This window comes from Coregonus clupeaformis, chromosome 5, assembly GCF_020615455.1.
Source record: "Coregonus clupeaformis isolate EN_2021a chromosome 5, ASM2061545v1, whole genome shotgun sequence".
Classification (NCBI taxonomy): domain Eukaryota; kingdom Metazoa; phylum Chordata; class Actinopteri; order Salmoniformes; family Salmonidae; genus Coregonus; species Coregonus clupeaformis.
Window position 1 is genome coordinate 38523429 of NC_059196.1, and position 22353 is coordinate 38545781.

The following is a 22353-nucleotide window of genomic DNA, read 5'->3' on the forward strand; positions in this document are numbered from 1 at the left end:
ATTAAAACATCAGCTATATCTGCTGTGTCTTGGCTAATTAAAACATCAGCTATACCTGCCGTGTCTTGATTTGCTGAATAGGTTGATTATTTGACCTATTTAAAAGGTAATTTGTGTATTTCCAGAACTGCTGTGGATTTGTTTAATTCTTTGTAAGACTATTCATATAGGAGGCTTTTGCATTTCTAGTTTTAGTTTTACTGGAGTTCCTTAATTTTCTATAGGACTCCCAATCACTTGGCTCTTTAGGTTCTACCGTACTCAGCCCCAGGCTTTATCCCTTTCTCTCAACAGATGTATTAAGGCAGAGCTAACCCAGGGCAGGTCCCTTCACTTTCACTGTTCTCCAAGGTGCGTGTTTATCACATACAGTGCCTTCAGAAGGTATTTCAGACCCCTTTACTTTTTCCACATTTTGTTAGGTTACAGCTGTGTTCTAAAATTGATTACATTGTTTTTTTCCCCTTCATCAATCTACACACAATACCCCATAATGACAAAGCAAAAACAGGATTGTAGAATTTTCTGCTAATTTTTTATTTTTTTCGTTTAAATGGAAATATTACATTTACATAAGTATTCAGACCTTTTCCTCTGTACTTTGTTTAAGCACCTTTGGCAGCGATTACAGCATCGAGTCTTCTTGGGTATTACGCTACAAGCTTGGCACACCTTTATTTGGGGAGTTTCTCCCATTCTTCTCTGCAGATCCTCTCAACCTCTGTCAGGTTGGATGGGGAGCGTCGCTGCACAGCTATTTTCAGGTCTCTCCAGAGATGTTAGATCGGGTTCAAGTCTGGGCTCTGGCTGGGATACTCAAGGACATTCAGAGACTTGTCCCGAAGCCACTCCTGCGTTGTCTTGGCTGTGTGCTTAGGGTCGTTGTCCTGTTGGAAGGTGAACCTTCACCCCAGTCTGAGATCCTGAGTGCTCTGGAGCAGGTAATTCATTAAGGATATCTCTGTACTTTGCTCCGTTCATCTTTCCCTCGATCCTGACTAGTCTCCCAGTCCCTGCCGCTGACAAACATCCCCACAGCATGATGCTGCCACCACCATGCTTCACCGTAGGGATGGTGCCAGGTTTCCTCTAGAAGTGACACTTGGCATTCAGGCCAAAGAATTCAATATTGGTTTCATCAGACCAGAGAATTTTGTTTCTCATGGTCTGAGAGTCTTTAGTTGCCTTTTGGCAAACTCCAATCGGGCTGTCATGTGCCTTTTACTGTGGAGTGGCTTCCGTCTGGCCACTCTACCATAAAGGCCTGATTGGTGGAGTGCTGCAGAGATGGTTGTCCTTCTGGAAGGTTCTCCCATCTCCACAGAGGAACTCTAGAGCTCTGTCAGACTGACCATCGGGTTCTTGGTCACCTCCCTGACCAAGGCCCTTCTCCCCCGATTGCTCAGTTTGGCCGGGCGGCCAGCTCTAGGAAGAGTTTTGGTGGTTCCAAACTTCTTCCATTTAAGAATGATGGAGGCCACTGTGTTCTTGGGGACCTTCAATGCTGCAGAAATGTTTTGGTATCCTTCCCCAGATCTGTGCCTTGACACAATCCTGTCTCGGAGCGCTACAGTCAATTCCTTCGACCTCATGGCTTGGTTTTTGCTCTGACATGCACTGTCAACTGTGGGACCTTATATAGACAGGTGTGTGCCTTTCCAAATCATGTCCAATGAATTGAATTTACCACAGGTGGACTCCAATCAAGTTGTAGAAACATCTCAAGGTTGATCAATGGAAACAGGATGCACCTGAGCTCAATTTCGAGTCTCAAAGCAAAGGGTCTGAATACTTATGTAAATAAGGTATCTGTTTTTTATATTTAATAAATTTGCAAAACTTTCTAAAACCTGTTTTTCTTTGTCATGATGGGGTATTGTGTGTAGATTGCTGAGGATTTGTTTTTATTTAATCAATTTTAGAATAAGGCTGCAATGGAACAAAATGTGGAAAAATTCAAGGGGTCCGAATACTTTCCGAAGGCACTGTAAAGTAACCTGAAGCATTTTGGGCTGTTGGGATTAGTTGGAATCTTTGCCAGTTGATGGATATCAAGTCATTAATTAAATAATCAATATTTACATTTGTAAATTGTCTTAAATTATTCAATTTGGGTGGTGCTTTAGGTATGTTAATTTTCCAAACGCAGTAGATTATGGAATGATGTTTGGAAGAACACCTGAATTTATAACCATCCCATTATGAGTCTGTGGATTGACTCTCGTTGGGTCTTTTAATTACTTGGGTAAAATACTTATTTTCAATAGTTTTTGATATCCTTAGCAGAGGATGTATCTAGTCAATTGTAATGAAAGTAATTTGGCCAATGCACTGAATGAACAGTGGTGATAATATTGTTTCTGGAGTCTACTGGGGTATTGGGTGGTCTGGAAATCTTACCAGTCGTCAATGACTTCTTCTCATGTACAGGTACACTACATGGCCAAAGGTATGTGGCCACCTGCTCGTCAAACATCTCATTCCAAAATCATGGGCATTCATATGGAGTTGGTCCCCCCTTTGCTGCTACAACAGCCTCCACTCTTCTGGGAAGGATTTCTACTAGATGTTGTAACATTGCTGCGGGGACTTGCTTTCATTCAGCCACAAAAGTATCAGTGAGGTCGGGCACTGATGTTGGGCGACTAGGCCTCGCTCACAGTCTGCGTTCCAATTCATCCCAAAGGTGTTCGACGGGGTCAATTTCTTCCACACTGATCTTGACAAACCATTTCTGTATGGACCTCACTTTGTGCACGGGTGCATTGTCATGCTGAAACAGGAAAGGGCCTTCCCCCAAACTGTTGCCACGAAGTTGGAAGCACAGAATCATCTAGAATGTAATTGTATTCTGTAGCGTTAAGATTTACCTTCACTGGAAATAAGGGGCCTAGCCCAAACCATTATTCCTCCTCCACCAAACTTTACAGTTGGCACTGTGCATTGGGGCAGGTAGCGTTCTCGTATTCGTCTGTTGGACTGCCAGATGGTGAAGCGGGATTCATCACTCCAGAGAACGCGTTTCCACTGCTCCAGAGGCCAATGGTGGCGAGCTTTACACCACTCCAGCCGACGCTTGGCATTGCGCATGGTGATCTTAAGCTTGTGTATGGCTGATCGGCCATGGAAACCCATTTCATGAAGCCCCAGACAAACAGTTATTGTGTTGACGTTGCTTCCAGAGGCAGTTTGGAACTCGGTAGTAAGTGTTGCAACCGAGGACAGACAATTTTTACGCGCTTCAGTAATCGGCAGTCCCGTTCTGTGAGCTTGTGCGGCCTACCACTTTGCGGGTGAGCCGTTGTTGCTCCTAGACGTTTCCACTTCACAATAAAAGCACTTACAGTTGACCAGAGCAGTTCTAGCAGGGCAGAAATTTGACGAAATGACTTGTTGACTATGACGGTGCCACATTGAAAGTCATTGAGCTCTTCAGTAAGGACATTCTACTGCCAATGTTTGTCTATTGAGATTGCATGGCTGTGTGCTCGATTTTATACACCTGTCAGCAACGGGTGTGGCTGAAATAGCCGAATCCACTCATTTGAAGGGGTGTCCATATGCTTTTGTATATATAGTGTATTCTAACTAATAAACTTTCAAAACCTTAAGGGACAATCTCTACTTCCCCGCCTAGAGTGCACCTATCAACAACCTAACCATTTACTACATTTCTATTCGATCAAATAAACCTCACGTAGCAAATTAGCAATAAAAACTGTTGTTGACCAAATTTGACACGCTCTCATTGACCTGCATACAATAATTCCTTACTTCGTGGGTTTATTTCCGTGGACAGATTTTGGGCGGAGTAAAACCTCTCGCTTCGTCTCTTCCTCTCTGTCGCGGCGTAGAAACAACATGGTAGCGGCAACAGACGGAGCTCTCCGCGGCAACAGACGGAGCTTTCCGCGGCACAGCCTAGCGAGGGCATATTCAACACAGCGCGTCCAATTCACCGCATACACTGGACGGCAGCCACAATAGTCAACTGCGAGCAATGACAGGTATGTTTTTAGGACATAATGTTTGTTTTTCTCTGATGTGGTGGGGATAAATGTGGCTGATGTTTGACCGTGATATCTTCCCCCCCTAGGAGACATGTGTTTTTCCCCGTGACCACGTCAATAACAAGGCACAACGCAGATTTATCTTTCATAGATATGCTACCGTTTGTCTAATTGTTTAAGAAAGGCTAAACTCGCAGGTAGGATGCTGGTGTTTGTCATATTCAGCCATCAAAGCTGAAATGACTGTGTAAGCCATGTAGCCTACACTTGGTTTCCCATAAATAATGAATACATGCATGCCCATTGAATGCCCTGGCATCATTTTCAATGCCACCATCACACGAAGGGCATCTATAGCCTTTAGAATCTATAGGTGACATTGAGCAATAATTCCCATCACAGTATGTTCCAGTCACCTCCCCGTGGCTATTTAATAATAATAAGCCATTAAGCAGACGCTTTTATCCAAAGCGACCTACAGTCATGCGTGCATACATTTCTTTGTGTGAATGGGTGGTCCCGGGGACCGAACCCACTACCTTTGGCGTTACAAGCGCCGTGTTTTACCAGCTGAGCTACAGAGGACCACGTTTTGAGACGTACAACTCCAAATGTGACGTCTCTGTTGCATCTTTATCATCGCTGACTGGAGAGGCCCAGGAATTACGGTGACAAAAAGACTATTCGTCACACGCCTGCCTTGCTACAGGTTTTCCAATTAAACTTGACATCAGTCTATTGTGAGCTATTGATTAAACCAAATGCACGCGCAGGACATAAAAAGACAACCTGTAGAATAATAAGCTTTTGATTGTGTTGATTTGACAATGTATTTTGGAAACCAGCTGTAGGACTCTCATGGTCATATCATGAATGAATGGTCTCAAATGAGTCCCAAATGGCACCCTGTTCCCTAATATAGACCTCTGGTCTAAAGTAGTGCACTATATAGGGAATAGGGTGCCATTTGGGGCTTCAACCAAATGACAAATGGTTATGACTGACCCCGTTATTGTAGCAGGGTGCTGGTGATTTACGATGGTGTGCAGAAGACTGGTCCCCAAAACATCAGTGCTAGCGTAACCGGTGTGAAACGGCTAGCTAGTTAGCGGTGCGCACTAGTAGCGTTTTCAATCGGGTGACATCACTCGCTCTGAGACCTTGAAGTTGTGGAGCGATGGGTAACGGCGCTTCGAGGGCTGACTGTTGTCGATGTGTGCAGAGGGTCCCTGGTTCGAGCCCGGGTAGGGGCGAGGAGAGGGACGGAAGCAAAACTGTTACACTAGACAGGGTCTAACATTGTTACAAATCTAATCAAATCTGGAGGATATTTAGTCCCTTATTCTACCACACAAGTCATTCTGAGACCATCCATTCATTCATTCATTTCTGACTAATCTGTGCAGCAGCATTTTAACACGGTGACCTTGTTGGAGGATGTAGCCTAGCAGAGTCATCACTCTCTGTATCAGAGAACATTGGCAATTCCATGGTAACAGAATGATACTGAGACTCGGATTGTATGTCCAAACCAAAAAAACAACAACAATGATTTTAAAGTTAAACAAACCATGCCCAAGGACGATTTTCCACAGAACATTTTACAAAAACACATTTACTTAAAGAAGAGTGCAGATGCAAAGTTTGGTAACAGAATGACGTCACAAACAGCACGAACAGTCATTCTGTTGTTACCAAACTTTGCATCTGCAGTGTTGTTCGAATGTGTTTTCAGTGGAAATTGTTAAAAGTAGCCCTTGTGCATAGAGTTGTATGGTTTGTTTAACTTTGGTTTTGGTTTGACATACATTTTTAAAGTGAGAAATCTGAGTCTCAGCATCATTCTGTTACTATGGAATTGCCCACATAGGACCTGCACATGACTGTGACCTTCCAAGCTAGCTAGCTGCATCTTCTCTCTCTCTCAGAGGATCTAGGACCTGCACATGACTGTGACCTTCCAAGCTAGCTAGCTGCATCTTCTCTCTCTCAGAGGATCTAGGACCTGCACATGACTGTGACCTTCCAAGCTAGCTAGCTGCATCTTCTCTCTCTCAGAGGATCTAGGACCTGCACATGACTGTGACCTTCCAAGCTAGCTAGCTGCATCTTCTCTCTCTCAGAGGATCTAGGACCTGCACATGACTGTGACCTTCCAAGCTAGCTAGCTGCATCTTCTCTCTCTCTCAGAGGATCTAGGACCTGCACATGACTGTGACCTTCCAAGCTAGCTAGCTGCATCTTCTCTCTCTCTCAGAGGATCTAGGACCTGTACATGACTGTGACCTTCCAGAATAGCTAGCTGCATCATGATCTCATCCCCTACTGCTCTCTCAACAGTCCAGACATTATAGCAGCAATGCTGTCCAGATCCATATTGATGGCCCTATCCTGGCCCTATTGCTTTGTAATTGCATAGTAGCATTACTGTACACAATTATAGTAAAGTGTTACCTACAGTGCTTTAAGAAAGTATTCATACCCCATTACTTATTCAATGTTTTATGTTACAGCCTGTATTCTAAATTGATTAATTTTCTCACATATCTACACACAATACCCCACAATGACAAAGTGAAAACATGTTTTTTAAAATGTATGTGTACATTTTATTGAAAATTAAATACAGAAATTAGAATCACCTTTGGCCGTGATTACAGCTGTGAGTCGTTCTGGGAAAGTCTCTAAGAGCTTTGCACACCTGGATTGTACAACATTATTCTTTAAAAAAGATTCAAGCGCTGTCAAATTGGTTGTTGATCATTGCTAGACAACCATTTTCAAGTCTTGCCATAGATTTTCAAGCAGATTTAAGTCAAAATTGTAACTCTGCCACTCAGGAACATTCACTGTTTTTGGTAAGCTACTCCAGTGTAGATTTGGCCTTGTGTTTTAGGTTATTGTCCTGCTGAAAGGTGAATTAATCTCCCAGTGTCTGGTGGAAAGCAGACTGAACCAGGTTTTCCTCTATGATTCTGCCTGTGCTAGCTCCATTCCATTTATTTTTTATCCTGAAAAACTCCCCAGTCCTTAACGATTACAATCATACCCATAACATGATGCAGCCACCACTATGCTTGAAAATATGGAGAGTGGTACTCAGTAATGTGTTCTATTGGATTTGCCCCAAACATAACAATTTGTATTCAAGACAGAAACTTGATTGCTTTGCCACATCTTTTTGCAGTACTTTAGTGCCTTGTTGCAAACAGGATGCATGTTTTGGAATATTTTTATTCTGTACAGGCTTCCTTCTTTTCACTCTGTCAATTAGGTTAGTATTGTGGAGTAACTACAATGTTGTTGATCCATCCTCAGTTCTCATATCAAAGCCATTAAACTCTGTAACTGTTTTAATGTCACCAATGGCCTAATGGTGAAATCCCTGAGTAGTTTCCTTCCTCTCTGGCAACTGAGTTAGGAAGGATGCCTGTGTCTTTGTAGTGACTGGGTTTATTGATACACCATCCATAGTGTAATTAATAACTTCACCGTGCTGAAAGGGATATTCAATGTCTGCTTTCTTTTTTTTTTACCCATCTACCAATCGGTGCCCTTCTTTGCGAGGCATTGGAAAACCTCCCTGGTCTTTGTGATTGAATCTGTGTTTGAAATTCACTGCTCGACTGAGGGACTTAACAGATAATTGTATGTGTGGGGGTACAGAGATGAGGTAATCATTCCAAAATCATGTTAAATACTATTATTGCACACAGAGTGAGTCCATGCAACTTATAATGTGACTTGTTAAGCACGTTTTTACTCCTGAATTTATTTAGGCTTTCCATAACAAAGGGGTTGAATACTTATTGACTCAAGACATTTCATTCTGTAGCTCAGCTGGTAGAGCACGGCGCTTGTAACGCCAAGGTAGTGGGTTCGATCCCCGGGACCACCCATACACAAAAAAAATGTATGCACGCATGACTGTAAGTCGCTTTGGATAAAAGCGTCTGCTAAATGGCATATTATTTATTATTTATTTTATTTCAGCTTTTCCTTTGAAATTAATTAGTAAATATTTCAACCAAAAAATAATAATTCCAGTTTGACATTATGGGTTGTTGTGTGTAGGCCAGTGACCAAAAATCTCAATTTAATCCATTTAAAATTCAGGTTGTAACACAACAACATGTGGAAAAAGTCAAGGGGTGTGAATACTTTCTGAAGGCACTATGAATCTATCATTGCTGCAAATGATAAGTTCAAATGTTTGCCTTAATTCTGCTTTGTAGAATTAGTCAATTTCGATGTTAAAGCCTTGAGAAAGACCAGTGTCCTGTCCAGGGGGTGTACTGGTACATAGAGCTGCCTCATGCAACAGAAACAGGAGATAGACAAGTGTCCTGTCCAGGGGGTGTACTTGTACATCAAGCTGCCCATGCAACAGAAACAGGAGATAGACAAGTGTCCTGTCCAGGGGGTGTACTTGTACATCAAGCTGCCTCACACTACAGAAACAGGAGATGGGCTCCTGATCTATGGGCCGTTCTGGCTCGGACAGGCTACTTACTTTTACTTTCCAATGTTGATGCACAAAGTACTGCAATAAGGCCGCTAAGAGGTCCTGGAACTCTGTGAATATGAGCTGTCTGTATTAACTCTCTCTGTGAATATGAGCTGTCTGTATTAACTCTCTCTGTGAATATGAGCTGTCTGTATTAACTCTCTCTGTGAATATGAGCTGTCTGTATTAACTCTCTCTGTGAATATGAGCTGTCTGTATTAACTCTCTCTGTGAATATGAGCTGTCTGTATTAACTCTCTCTGTGAATATGAGCTGTCTGTATTAACTCTCTCTGTGAATATGAGCTGTCTGTATTAACTCTCTCTGTGAATATGAGCTGTCTGTATTTACTCTCTCTGTGAATATGAGCTGTCTGTATTAACACTCTCTGTGAATATGAGCTGTCTGTATTAACTCTCTCTGTGAATATGAGCTGTCTGGATTAACTCTCTCTGTGAATATGAGCTGTCTGTATTAACTCTCTCTGTGAATATGAGCTGTCTGTATTAACTCTCTGTGAATATGAGCTGTCTGTATTAACTCTCTCTGTGTATATGAGCTGTCTGTATTAACTCTCTCTGTGAATATGTGCTGTCTTTATTAACTCTCTGTGAATATGAGCTGTCTGTATTAACTCTCTCTGTGAATATGAGCTGTCTGGACTAACTCGCTCTGTGAAAAATGAGCTGTCTGGACTAACTCTCTCTGTGAATATGAGCTGTCTGTATTAACTTTCTCTGTGAATATGAGCTGTCTGTATTAACTCTCTCTGTGAATATGAGCTGTCTGTACTAACTCTCTGTGAATATGAGCTGCCTGGACTAACTCTCTCTGTGAATATGAGCTGTCTGTACTAACTCTCTCTGTGAATATAAGCTGTCTGGACTAACTCTCTCTGTGAATATGAGCTGTCTGTATTAACTCTCTGTGAATATGAGCTGTCTGTATTAACTCTCTCTGTGAATATGAGCTGTCTGTACTAACTCTCTGTGAAAATGAGCTGTCTGTACTAACTCTCTCTGTGAATATGAGCTGTCTGTATTAACTCTCTCTGTGAATATGAGCTGTCTGGACTAACTCTCTCTGTGAATATGAGCTGTCTGTACTAACTCTCTCTGTGAATATGAGCTGTCTGTACTAACTCTCTCTGTGAATATGAGCTGTCTGTACTAACTCTCTCTGTGAATATGAGCTGTCTGGACTAACTCTCTGTGAATATGAGCTGTCTGTACTAACTCTCTCTGTGAATATGAGCTGTCTGTACTAACTCTCTCTGTGAATATGAGCTGTCTGTACTAACTCTCTCTGTGAATATGAGCTGTCTGTATTAACTCTCTCTGTGAATATGAGCTGTCTGGACTAACTCTCTCTGTGAATATGAGCTGTCTGTATTAACTCTCTGTAAATATGAGCTGTCTGTACTAACTCTCTCTGTGAATATGAGCTGTCTGTATTAACTTTGTGAATATGAGCTGTCTGTATTAACTCTCTCTGTGAATATGAGCTATCTGTATTAACTCTCTGTGAATATGAGCTGTCTGTATTAACTCTCTATGTGAATATGAGCTGTCTGTACTAACTCTCTGTGAATATGAGCTGTCTGGACTAACACTCTCTGTGAATATGAGCTGTCTGGACTAACTCTCTGTGAATATGAGCTGTCTGTATTAACTCTCTCTGAATATGAGCTGTCTGTACTAACTCTCTCTGTGAATATGAGCTGTCTGTATTAACTCTCTGTGAATATGAGCTGTCTGTACTAACTCTCTCTGTGAATATGAGCTGTCTGTATTAACTCTCTCTGTGAATATGAGCTGTCTGTATTAACTCTCTCTGGGAATATGAGCTGTCTGTACTAACTCTCTGTGAATATGAGCTGTCTGGACTAACTCTCTCTGTGACTATGAGCTGTCTGTATTAACTCTCTCTGTGAATATGAGCTGTCTTTACTAACTCTCTGTGAATATGAGCTGTCTGTACTAACTCTCTCTGTGAATATGAGCTGTCTGTATTAACTCTCTCTGTGAATATGAGCTGTCTGGACTAACTCTCTCTGTGAATATGAGCTGTCTGGACTAACTCTCTCTGTGAATATGAGCTGTCTGGACTAACTCTCTCTGTGAATATGAGCTGTCTGTATTAACTCTCTGTAAATATGAGCTGTCTGTACTAACTCTCTCTGTGAATATGAGCTGTCTGTATTAACTTTGTGAATATGAGCTGTCTGTATTAACTCTCTCTGTGAATATGAGCTGTCTGTATTAACTCTCTCTGTGAATATGAGCTGTCTGTACTAACTCTCTCTGTGAATATGAGCTGTCTGGACTAACTCTCTCTGTGAATATGAGCTGTCTGTATTAACTCTCTCTGTGAATATGAGCTGTCTGTACTAACTCTCTCGTGAATATGAGCTGTCTGTATTAACTCTCTCTGTGAATATGAGCTGTCTGTACTAACTCTCTCTGTGAATATGAGCTGTCTGTACTAACTCTCTCTGTGAATATGAGCTGTCTGTATTAACTCTCTCTGTGAATATGAGCTGTCTGTATTAACTCTCTCTGTGAATATGAGCTGTCTGTACTAACTCTCTCTGTGAATATGAGCTGTCTGTATTAACTCTCTGTGAATATGAGCTGTCTGTATTAACTCTCTCTGTGAATATGAGCTGTCTGTATTAACTCTCTCTGTGAATATGAGCTGTCTGTATTAACTCTCTCTGTGAATATGAGCTGTCTGTACTAACTCTCTCTGTGAATATGAGCTGTCTGGACTAACTCTCTCTGTGAATATGAGCTGTCTGGACTAACTCTCTCTGTGAATATGAGCTGTCTGTATTAACTCTCTCTGAATATGAGCTGTCTGTACTAACTCTCTCTGTGAATATGAGCTGTCTGTATTAACTCTCTCTGTGAATATGAGCTGTCTGTACTAACTCTCTCTGTGAATATGAGCTGTCTGTACTAACTCTCTCTGTGAATATGAGCTGTCTGTACTAACTCTCTCGTGAATATGAGCTCTCTGTATTAACTCTCTCTGTGAATATGAGCTGTCTGTATTAACTCTCTCTGTGAATATGAGCTGTCTGTACTAACTCTCTGTGAATATGAGCTGTCTGTACTAACTCTCTCTGTGAATATGAGCTGTCTGTACTAACTCTCTGTGAATATGAGCTGTCTGTACTAACTCTCTCGTGAATATGAGCTGTCTGTACTAACTCTCTCTGTGAATATGAGCTGTCTGTACTAACTCTCTCTGTGAATATGAGCTGTCTGTATTAACTCTCTCTGTAAATATGAGCTGTCTGTACTAACTCTCTCTGTGAATATGAGCTGTCTGTATTAACTCTCTGTGAATATGAGCTGTCTGTACTAACTCTCTCTGTGAATATGAGCTGTCTGGACTAACTCTCTCTGTGAATATGAGCTGTCTGTACTAACTCTCTCTGTGAATATGAGCTGTCTGTACTAACTCTCTCTGTGAATATGAGCTGTCTGTATTAACTCTCTCTGTGAATATGAGCTGTCTGTATTAACTCTCTGTGAATATGAGCTGTCTGTACTAACTCTCTCTGTGAATATGAGCTGTCTGTATTAACTCTCTCTGGGAATATGAGCTGTCTGTACTAACTCTCTGTGAATATGAGCTGTCTGCTAACTCTCTGTGAATATGAGCTGTCTGTACTAACTCTCTCTGTGAATATGAGCTGTCTGTACTAACTCTCTGTGAATATGAGCTGTCTGTACTAACTCTCTCTGTGAATATGAGCTGTCTGTATTAACTCTCTCTGTGAATATGAGCTGTCTGTACTAACTCTCTCTGTGAATATGAGCTGTCTGTATTAACTCTCTCTGTAAATATGAGCTGTCTGTACTAACTCTCTCTGTGAATATGAGCTATCTGTATTAACTCTCTGTGAATATGAGCTGTCTGTATTAACTCTCTATGTGAATATGAGCTGTCTGTACTAACTCTCTGTGAATATGAGCTGTCTGTACTAACTCTCTGTGAATATGAGCTGTCTGGACTAACACTCTCTGTGAATATGAGCTGTCTGGACTAACTCTCTGTGAATATGAGCTGTCTGTACTAACTCTCTGTGAATATGAGCTGTCTGGACTAACTCTCTCTGTGACTATGAGCTGTCTGGACTAACTCTCTCTGTGAATATGAGCTGTCTGTATTAACTCTCTCTGTGAATATGAGCTGTCTGTACTAACTCTCTCTGGGAATATGATACTGTCTGTACTAACTCTCTGTGAATATGAGCTGTCTGGACTAACTCTCTCTGTGACTATGAGCTGTCTGGACTAACTCTCTCTGTGAATATGAGCTGTCTGTATTAACTCTCTCTGTGAATATGAGCTGTCTGTACTAACTCTCTCTGTGAATATGAGCTGTCTGTATTAACTCTCTCTGTGAATATGAGCTGTCTGTACTAACTCTCTGTGAATATGAGCTGTCTGTACTAACTCTCTGTGAATATGAGCTGTCTGTATTAACTCTCTCTGTGAATATGAGCTGTCTGTACTAACTCTCTCTGTGAATATGAGCTGTCTGTATTAACTCTCTCTGTGAATATGAGCTGTCTGTATTAACTCTCTCTGTAAATATGAGCTGTCTGTACTAACTCTCTCTGTGAATATGAGCTGTCTGTATTAACTCTGTGAATATGAGCTGTCTGTATTTACTCTCTCTGTGAATATGAGCTGTCTGTATTAACTCTCTCTGTAAATATTAGCTGTCTGTACTAACTCTCTCTGTGAATATGAGCTGTCTGTATTTACTCTCTCTGGGAATATGAGCTGTCTGTACTAACTCTCTGTGAATATGAGCTGTCTGGACTAACTCTCTCTGTGAATATGAGCTGTCTGTATTAACTCTCTGTGAATATGAGCTGTCTGGACTAACTCTCTCTGTGAATATGAGCTGTCTGTACTAACTCTCTCTGTGAATATGAGCTGTCTGGACTAACTCTCTCTGTGAATATGAGCTGTCTGTACTAACTCTCTGTGAATATGAGCTGTCTGGATTAACTCTCTCTGTAAATATGAGCTGTCTGTACTAACTCTCTCTGTGAATATGAGCTGTCTGTATTACTCTCTCTGTGAATATGAGCTGTCTGTATTAACTCTCTGTGAATATGAGCTGTCTGTACTAACTCTCTCTGTGAATATGAGCTGTCTGTATTAACTCTCTCTGTGAATATGAGCTGTCTGTATTAACTCTCTCTGTGAATATGAGCTGTCTGTACTAACTCTCTCTGTGAATATGAGCTGTCTGGACTAACTCTCTCTGTGAATATGAGCTGTCTGGACTAACTCTCTCTGTGAATATGAGCTGTCTTTACTAACTCTCTGTGAATATGAGCTGTCTGTACTAACTCTCTCTGTGAATATGAGCTGTCTGTATTAACTCTCTCTGTGAATATGAGCTGTCTGGACTAACTCTCTCTGTGAATATGAGCTGTCTGTATTAACTCTCTCTGTGAATATGAGCTGTCTGGACTAACTCTCTCTGTGAATATGAGCTGTCTTTACTAACTCTCTGTGAATATGAGCTCTCTGTATTAACTCTCTCTGTGAATATGAGCTCTCTGTACTAACTCTCTGTGAATATGAGCTGTCTGTACTAACTCTCTCTGTGAATATGAGCTGTCTGTACTAACTCTCTGTGAATATGAGCTGTCTGTATTAACTCTCTCTGTGAATATGAGCTGTCTGTACTAACTCTCTCTGTGAATATGAGCTGTCTGTATTAACTCTCTGTGAATATGAGCTCTCTGTATTAACTCTGTGAATATGAGCTCTCTGTATTAACTCTCTCTGTGAATATGAGCTGTCTGTATTAACTCTCTCTGTGAATATGAGCTGTCTGTATTAACTCTCTCTGTGAATATGAGCTGTCTGTACTAACTCTCTGTGAATATGAGCTGTCTGGACTAACTCTCTCTGTGAATATGAGCTGTCTGGACTAACTCTCTCTGTGAATATGAGCTGTCTGGACTAACTCTCTCTGTGAATATGAGCTGTCTGTATTAACTCTCTCTGAATATGAGCTGTCTGTACTAACTCTCTCTGTGAATATGAGCTGTCTGTATTAACTCTCTCTGTAAATATTAGCTGTCTGTACTAACTCTCTCTGTGAATATGAGCTGTCTGTATTTACTCTCTCTGGGAATATGAGCTGTCTGTACTAACTCTCTGTGAATATGAGCTGTCTGTACTAACTCTCTCTGTGAATATGAGCTGTCTGTATTAACTCTCTCTGTGAATATGAGCTGTCTGTATTAACTATCTCTTTAAATATGAGCTGTCTGTACTAACTCTCTCTGTGACTATGAGCTGTCTGTATTAACTCTGTGAATATGAGCTGTCTGTATAAACTCTCTCTGTGAATATGAGCTGTCTGGACTAACTCTCTCTGTGAATATGAGCTGTCTGTATTAACTCTCTCTGTGAATATTAGCTGTCTGTATTAACTCTCTCTGTGAATATGAGCTGTCTGTACTAACTCTCTCTGTGAATATGAGCTGTCTGTATTAACTCTGTGAATATGAGCTGTCTGTATTAACTCTCTCTGGGAATATGAGCTGTCTGTACTAACTCTCTCTGTGAATATGAGCTGTCTGTATTAACTCTTGTAAATATTAGCTGTCTGTACTAACTCTCTCTGTGAATATGAGCTGTCTGTATTTACTCTCTCTGTGAATATGAGCTGTCTGTACTAACTCTGTGAATATGAGCTGTCTGTATTAACTCTCTCGTGAATATGAGCTCTCTGTATTAACTCTCTCTGTGAATATGAGCTGTCTGTACTAACTCTCTCTGTGAATATGAGCTGTCTGTATTAACTCTCTCTGTGAATATGAGCTGTCTGTATTAACTCTCCTGTGAATATGAGCTGTCTGTATTAACTCTCTCTGTGAATATGAGCTGTCTGTACTAACTCTCTCTGTGAATATGAGCTGTCTGTACTAACTCCTCTCTGAATATGAGCTCTCTGTATTAACTCTCTCTGTGAATATGAGCTGTCTGTATTAACTCTCTCTGTGAATATGAGCTGTCTGTATTAACTCTCTCTGTGAATATGAGCTGTCTGTACTAACTCTCTGTGAATATGAGCTGTCTGTACTAACTCTCTCTGTGAATATGAGCTGTCTTTACTAACTCTCTGTGAATATGAGCTGTCTGTACTAACTCTCTCTGTGAATATGAGCTGTCTGTATTAACTCTCTCTGTGAATATGACCTGTCTGTATTAACTCTCTCTTTAAATATGAGCTGTCTGTACTAACTCTCTCTGTGACTATGAGCTGTCTGTATTAACTCTGTGAATATGAGCTGTCTGTATAAACTCTCTCTGTGAATATGAGCTGTCTGGACTAACTCTCTCTGTGAATATGAGCTGTCTGTATTAACTCTCTCTGTGAATATGAGCTGTCTGTATTAACTCTCTCTGTAAATATGAGCTGTCTGTACTAACTCTCTCTGTGAATATGAGTTGTCTGTATTAACTCTGTGAATATGAGCTGTCTGTATTTACTCTCTCTGGGAATATGAGCTGTCTGGACTAACTCTCTCTGTGAATATGAGCTGTCTGTATTAACTCTCTCTGTAAATATTAGCTGTCTGTACTAACTCTCTCTGTGAATATGAGCTGTCTGTATTTACTCTCTCTGTGAATATGAGCTGTCTGTATTAACTCTGTGAATATGAGCTGTCTGTATTAACTCTGTGAATATGAGTTGTCTGTATTAACTCTCTCTGTGAATATGAGCTGTCTGTACTAACTCTCTCTGTGAATATGAGCTGTCTGTATTAACTCTGTGAATATGAGCTGTCTGTATTAACTCTGTGAATATGAGCTGTCTGTATTAACTCTCTCTGTGAATATGAGCTGTCTGTACTAACTCTCTCTGTGAATATGAGCTGTCTGTATTAACTCTCTGTGAATATGAGCTCTCTGTATTAACTCTCTCTGTGAATATGAGCTGTCTGTATTAACTCTCTCTGTGAATATGAGCTGTCTGTATTAACTCTCTCTGTGAATATGAGCTGTCTGTATTAACTCTCTCTGTGAATATGAGCTGTCTGTACTAACTCTCTGTGAATATGAGCTGTCTGGACTAGCTCTCTCTGTGAATATGAGCTGTCTGTACTAACTCTCTGTGAATATGAGCTGTCTGGACTAACACTCTCTGTGAATATGAGCTGTCTGGACTTACTCTCTGTGAATATGAGCTGTCTGTATTAACTCTCTCTGAATATGAGCTGTCTGTACTAACTATCTCTGTGAATATGAGCTGTCTGTATTAACTCTCTGTGAATATGAGCTGTCTGTACTAACTCTCTCTGTGAATATGAGCTGTCTGTATTAACTCTCTCTGTGAATATGAGCTGTCTGTATTAACTCTCTCTGGGAATATGATACTGTCTGTACTAACTCTCTGTGAATATGAGCTTTCTGGACTAACTCTCTCTGTGACTATGAGCTGTCTGTATTAACTCTCTCTGTGAATATGAGCTGTCTGTATTAACTATCTCTTTAAAAATGAGCTGTCTGTACTAACTCTCTCTGTGACTATGAGCTGTCTGTATTAACTCTGTGAATATGAGCTGTCTGTATAAACTCTCTCTGTGAATATGAGCTGTCTGGACTAACTCTCTCTGTGAATATGAGCTGTCTGTATTAACTCTCTCTGTGAATATGAGCTGTCTGTATTAACTCTCTCTGTAAATATGAGCTGTCTGTACTAACTCTCTCTGTGAATATGAGCTGTCTGTATTAACTATGTGAATATGAGCTGTCTGTATTTACTCTCTCTGGGAATATGAGCTGTCTGGACTAACTCTCTCTGTGAATATGAGCTGTCTGTATTAACTCTCTCTGTAAATATTAGCTGTCTGTACTAACTCTCTCTGTGAATATGAGCTGTCTGTATTTACTCTCTCTGTGAATATGAGCTGTCTGTATTAACTCTGTGAATATGAGCTGTCTGTATTAACTCTGTGAATATGAGCTGTCTGTATTAACTCTCTCTGTAAATATGAGCTGTCTGTATTAACTCTGTGAATATGAGCTGTCTGTATTAACTCTGTGAATATGAGCTGTCTGTATTAACTCTCTCTGTGAATATGAGCTGTCTGTACTAACTCTCTCTGTGAATATGAGCTGTCTGTATTAACTCTCTGTGAATATGAGCTCTCTGTATTAACTCTCTCTGTGAATATGAGCTCTCTGTATTAACTCTCTCTGTGAATATGAGCTGTCTGTATTAACTCTCTCTGTGAATATGAGCTGTCTGTATTAACTCTCTCTGTGAATATGAGCTGTCTGTACTAACTCTCTGTGAATATGAGCTGTCTGGACTAACTCTCTCTGTGAATATGAGCTGTCTGGACTAACTCTCTCTGTGAATATGAGCTGTCTGGACTAACTCTCTCTCTGAATATGAGCTGTCTGTATTAACTCTCTCTGAATATGAGCTGTCTGTACTAACTCTCTCTGTGAATATGAGCTGTCTGTATTAACTCTCTCTGTGAATATGAGCTGTCTGTATTAACTCTCTCTGTGAATATGAGCTGTCTGTACTAACTCTCTCTGTGAATATGAGCTGTCTGTATTAACTCTCTGTGAATATGAGCTCTCTGTATTAACTCTCTCTGTGAATATGAGCTCTCTGTATTAACTCTCTCTGTGAATATGAGCTGTCTGTATTAACTCTCTCTGTGAATATGAGCTGTCTGTATTAACTCTCTCTGTGAATATGAGCTGTCTGTACTAACTCTCTGTGAATATGAGCTGTCTGGACTAACTCTCTCTGTGAATATGAGCTGTCTGGACTAACTCTCTCTGTGAATATGAGCTGTCTGTATTAACTCTCTCTGTGAATATGAGCTGTCTGTATTAACTCTCTCTGTAAATATGAGCTGTCTGTACTAACTCTCTCTGTGAATATGAGTTGTCTGTATTAACTCTGTGAATATGAGCTGTCTGTATTTACTCTCTCTGGGAATATGAGCTGTCTGGACTAACTCTCTCTGTGAATATGAGCTGTCTGTATTAACTCTCTCTGTAAATATTAGCTGTCTGTACTAACTCTCTCTGTGAATATGAGCTGTCTGTATTTACTCTCTCTGTGAATATGAGCTGTCTGTATTAACTCTGTGAATATGAGCTGTCTGTATTAACTCTGTGAATATGAGTTGTCTGTATTAACTCTCTCTGTGAATATGAGCTGTCTGTACTAACTCTCTCTGTGAATATGAGCTGTCTGTATTAACTCTGTGAATATGAGCTGTCTGTATTAACTCTGTGAATATGAGCTGTCTGTATTAACTCTCTCTGTGAATATGAGCTGTCTGTACTAACTCTCTCTGTGAATATGAGCTGTCTGTATTAACTCTCTGTGAATATGAGCTCTCTGTATTAACTCTCTCTGTGAATATGAGCTGTCTGTATTAACTCTCTCTGTGAATATGAGCTGTCTGTATTAACTCTCTCTGTGAATATGAGCTGTCTGTATTAACTCTCTCTGTGAATATGAGCTGTCTGTACTAACTCTCTGTGAATATGAGCTGTCTGGACTAGCTCTCTCTGTGAATATGAGCTGTCTGTACTAACTCTCTGTGAATATGAGCTGTCTGGACTAACACTCTCTGTGAATATGAGCTGTCTGGACTTACTCTCTGTGAATATGAGCTGTCTGTATTAACTCTCTCTGAATATGAGCTGTCTGTACTAACTATCTCTGTGAATATGAGCTGTCTGTATTAACTCTCTGTGAATATGAGCTGTCTGTACTAACTCTCTCTGTGAATATGAGCTGTCTGTATTAACTCTCTCTGTGAATATGAGCTGTCTGTATTAACTCTCTCTGGGAATATGATACTGTCTGTACTAACTCTCTGTGAATATGAGCTTTCTGGACTAACTCTCTCTGTGACTATGAGCTGTCTGGACTAACTCTCTCTGTGAATATGAGCTGTCTGTATTAACTCTCTCTGTGAAAATGAGCTGTCTGGACTAACTCTCTCTGTGAATATGAGCTGTCTGGACTAACTCTCTCGTGAATATGAGCTGTCTGGACTAACTCTCTCTGTGAATATGAGCTGTCTGTATTAACTCTCTCTGTGAATATGAGCTGTCTGTATTAACTCTCTCTGTAAATATGAGCTGTCTGTACTAACTCTCTCTGTGAATATGAGCTGTCTGTATTAACTCTCTCTGTGAATATGAGCTGTCTGGACTAACTCTCTCTGTGAATATGAGCTGTCTGGACTAACTCTCTCTGTGAATATGAGCTGTCTTTACTAACTATCTGTGAATATGAGCTGTCTGTATTAACTCTCTCTGTGAATATGAGCTGTCTGTATTAACTCTCTCTGTAAATATGAGCTGTCTGTACTAACTCTCTCTGTGAATGTGAGCTGTCTGTACTAACTCTCTCTGGGAATATGATACTGTCTGTACTAACTCTCTGTGAATATGAGCTTTCTGGACTAACTCTCTCTGTGACTATGAGCTGTCTGGACTAACTCTCTCTGTGAATATGAGCTGTCTGTATTAACTCTCTCTGTGAAAATGAGCTGTCTGGACTAACTCTCTCTGTGAATATGAGCTGTCTGGACTAACTCTCTCTGTGAATATGAGCTGTCTGGACTAACTCTCTGTGAATATGAGCTGTCTGGACTAACTCTCTCTGTAAATATGAGCTGTCTGTACTAACTCTCTCTGTGAATATGAGCTGTCTGTATTTACTCTCTCTGTGAATATGAGCTTTCTGTATTCACTCTCTGTGAATATGAGCTGTCTGGACTAACTCTCTCTGTGAATATGAGCTGTCTCTATTAACTCTCTCTGTGAATATGACCTGTCTGTATTAACTCTCTCTGGGAATATGAGCTGTCTGTACTAACTCTCTGTGAATATGAGCTGTCTGGACTAACTCTCTCTATGACTATGAGCTGTCTGGACTAACTCTCTCTGTGAATATGAGCTGTCTGTATTAACTCTCTCTGAATATGAGCTGTCTGTACTAACTCTCTCTGTGAATATGAGCTGTCTGTATTAACTCTCTCTGTGAATATGAGCTGTCTGGACTAACTCTCTCTGTGAATATGAGCTGTCTGGACTAACTCTCTCTGTGAATATGAGCTGTCTGGACTAACTCTCTCTGTGAATATGAGCTGTCTTTACTAACTCTCTGTGAATATGAGCTCTCTGTATTAACTCTCTCTGTGAATATGAGCTCTCTGTATTAACTCTCTCTGTGAATATGAGCTGTCTGTATTAACTCTCTCTGTGAATATGAGCTGTCTGTATTAACTCTGTGAATATGAGCTGTCTGTATTAACTCTCTCTGTGAATATGAGCTGTCTGTACTAACTCTCTCTGTGAATATGAGCTGTCTGTATTAACTCTCTGTGAATATGAGCTCTCTGTATTAACTCTCTCTGTGAATATGAGCTCTCTGTATTAACTCTCTCTGTGAATATGAGCTGTCTGTATTAACTCTCTCTGTGAATATGAGCTGTCTGTATTAACTCTCTCTGTGAATATGAGCTGTCTGTACTAACTCTCTGTGAATATGAGCTGTCTGGACTAACTCTCTCTGTGAATATGAGCTGTCTGGACTAACTCTCTCTGTGAATATGAGCTGTCTGGACTAACTCTCTCTCTGAATATGAGCTGTCTGTATTAACTCTCTCTGAATATGAGCTGTCTGTACTAACTCTCTCTGTGAATATGAGCTGTCTGTATTAACTCTCTCTGTGAATATGAGCTGTCTGGACTAACTCTCTGTGAATATGAGCTGTCTGGACTAACTCTCTCTGTGAATATGAGCTGTCTTTACTAACTCTCTGTGAATATGAGCTGTCTGTACTAACTCTCTCTGTGAATATGAGCTGTCTGTATTAACTCTCTCTGTGAATATGAGCTGTCTGTATTAACTCTCTCTTTAAATATGAGCTGTCTGTACTAACTCTCTCTGTGACTATGAGCTGTCTGTATTAACTCTGTGAATATGAGCTGTCTGTATAAACTCTCTCTGTGAATATGAGCTGTCTGGACTAACTCTCTCTGTGAATATGAGCTGTCTGTATTAACTCTCTCTGTGAATATGAGCTGTCTGTATTAACTGTCTCTGTAAATATGAGCTGTCTGTACTAACTCTCTCTGTGAATATGAGCTGTCTGTATTAACTCTGTGAATATGAGCTGTCTGTATTTACTCTCTCTGGGAATATGAGCTGTCTGGACTAACTCTCTCTGTGAATATGAGCTGTCTGTATTAACTCTCTCTGTAAATATTAGCTGTCTGTACTAACTCTCTCTGTGAATATGAGCTGTCTGTATTTACTCTCTCTGTGAATATGAGCTGTCTGTATTAACTCTGTGAATATGAGCTGTCTGTATTAACTCTGTGAATATGAGCTGTCTGTATTAACTCTCTCTGTGAATATGAGCTGTCTGTACTAACTCTCTCTGTGAATATGAGCTGTCTGTATTAACTCTGTGAATATGAGCTGTCTGTATTAACTCTGTGAATATGAGCTGTCTGTATTAACTCTCTCTGTGAATATGAGCTGTCTGTACTAACTCTCTCTGTGAATATGAGCTGTCTGTATTAACTCTCTGTGAATATGAGCTCTCTGTATTAACTCTCTCTGTGAATATGAGCTGTCTGTATTAACTCTCTCTGTGAATATGAGCTGTCTGTATTAACTCTCTCTGTGAATATGAGCTGTCTGTATTAACTCTCTCTGTGAATATGAGCTGTCTGTACTAACTCTCTGTGAATATGAGCTGTCTGGACTAGCTCTCTCTGTGAATAT

General features: G+C 40.5%; 1 protein-coding gene across 3 annotated transcripts in view; it reads left to right on the forward strand.

Moving 5' to 3' along the window:
• The first annotated feature begins 3859 nt into the window (after positions 1-3859).
• The window catches only part of LOC121566851 (rho guanine nucleotide exchange factor TIAM1), a 195513-nt gene continuing 177019 nt past the window's right edge, over positions 3860-22353 (forward strand). For all 3 annotated transcript variants that reach the window (XM_045214379.1, XM_045214386.1, XM_045214385.1), the window contains exon 1: positions 3860-4007. The gene's annotated coding sequence lies outside the window, so the exon portion shown is untranslated. The remainder of the gene's footprint in view (positions 4008-22353) is intronic.